General features: G+C 39.1%; 1 pseudogene; it reads right to left on the reverse strand.

Annotated features, from left to right (window-relative positions):
* Positions 1–288: 288 nt before the first annotated feature.
* On the reverse strand, positions 289–1,418 carry LOC149022451 (senescence associated gene 20-like; annotated as a pseudogene).
* Between the last annotated feature and the right edge of the window lie 725 nt (positions 1,419–2,143).

The raw sequence follows: 2,143 nt of genomic DNA on the forward strand, positions 1-2,143 counted from the left end.
TATGAGGGAGAAAAAAGGGAAAAAGACAATAAAGTCCATTCTTATGAAAGTGTAAAATAATGTAGTACCATCAAAAAAGGGCCAAAGGGTGCCATCTGTAAGTAAAACATGAATATATATATATATATATATATATATATATATATATATATATATATATATATATATATATATATATATATATATATATCCCCTTGGCTAGATGACCCCTCTGCAATTGGAGAAGATTTCCAATGGTAAGATGATGATGAATAGAAAGGTCATTGTCAATGATAGCTTTTAGGGTATTTGACAAAGTCATGAAAACCAAGTGCTGGTATTTCACACGTGGAAAAAGGGCTAGAGAGATCTCTAGAAAAATTTTTAAAAATTAAGGGGAGGGAGGAAATCAAGTTAATAGTATTTCACATATAGAAAGAAGACCAGAGGAGTATTCCAACCCATATTTTTCTTGTTAAATGTGTCAATCACTGATGACTAGTGTAAATGTACACAATCTTACCCCTACTTCGGAAGAGAGGCCATTTCCAAGTTTTAGACCCACAATCACCTTATTGGTTGTAATAATGCAACTTAATCTTTGAGTCACCATGGCATAAAAATTCAAAACAGCTCATAGAAGAAAATTCCCTTATTGAGAAATTAAATTAGCATAAAACTAAATAGACTTTTCAGTTCACAAATGAGAGAAAACAAGAGCCAGCCAGCCAGGCACCAACCTTCATCTTAAATCTTCAATGATTGATTCATCTCTTACGAGACATGTAGGGTCCAAGGGATGATACACTTGGATGGTTCCAGCTATGATAGCTCAGATGGCTAGTACGAGACCAGGCAATGAGCGGTGCTGCTGGTCCCCAAGCTGACTCTGCCAGAGCGTAGTTGAGCCACGATGCTTGACCACCTCAACTTCACACCTCTGACCACCTGATGATGAAGATGATGAAGAAGAAGATGATAAGAAGGTCTTAGGTGCTTTACTGTGAGCCATGTGTTGAAGTACTCTCTGAACTGAGTAATCACACCATTTTGCAGTGTCCAGACATGAACCCAGTACACCTGAACTCCTTCCCAACCCTCCACTATCACTCGGTTGTCATCAATGTCTGTTACACTCCGAGGTTGAAAGCTGAACTCTGTGGAGATACACTTCCCCGTGAGAACCCTCATCATGTATTGACACTGTGGAGGTCCATGAAACCACCATTCCAGATCACATGCCACAAGCCTAGCCACAGTGGTCAGATCCCCTCGCTTCAAGGCCTTGTAAAGCTCTTCCACTACTGCCTTATTTCTGATCTTCTGTACTGGTTCTGGCAGTTCAGCATCCATTCCATTGTAATTAGCCATTCTGGGTTTTCTTGGTAGCAAATTAAACTCTTTCACAGCTATAGGGAAGAAGTAAATCACTGTGCTTGCAAGGGGTACCGAATTGGAAATGTGGGTGAGGGTGAGATGCTATTTATAGAAGATTGGTGACTGCATAACAGTGAGGAGCTGAACTGGATGAGAGAGACAAGTCTGTCACTGGCAGGCCAATGGGGACTTGGCGATGGCCAAATACCAGTGGCTAGCAAGGAACTATTTTTGCAAATGTGTAAAACTCATTTGTCGGATCCTCTAGTGGTCGATTTTCACAGATAACTGAATTGACAGGTTTGTCAGCTATTTAATTTGATCTTCCACGCGTGGGTAGGGAAAGAATATTTCAGTCTTTCATAGTGGTTAGCAGTAACATCTGGGAGATTTAACTAAAAACCAATACTGGAGAAGGATAGGCGGACTTGGCTCCTCTCTTTTGGAGAAACAATTAGTGTTTAATGAGTGAGAGGATTCACCAGCATGTAAATATTTTAATTAAAAATATTCATTGGATTTATCTTAATATTTGGATTAAAATATTTCACATGATTGAATCCTATTACTGATCGATCGGGTATTCATTGAGAGAATATTCCAAGTAGAAGATCCAAATCCATGATAGGTTATTCCAAGACTCAAGTCCCTCCATCACACATTAGTGAGAGGACGAATCTCTAAACAATGACAAAGCGGGGTATGAAGATAGCATTATATGCTATGTCCGATGGTTGAAGAACCTGGGTACTCTAACTAGTGGTATCCGATAAATTGGTATCTTATA

This window comes from Hakea prostrata, chromosome 3 (genome assembly GCF_041222555.1).
Source record: "Hakea prostrata isolate BN-2017 chromosome 3, UWA_Hpros_2, whole genome shotgun sequence".
NCBI classification, from domain to species: domain Eukaryota; kingdom Viridiplantae; phylum Streptophyta; class Magnoliopsida; order Proteales; family Proteaceae; genus Hakea; species Hakea prostrata.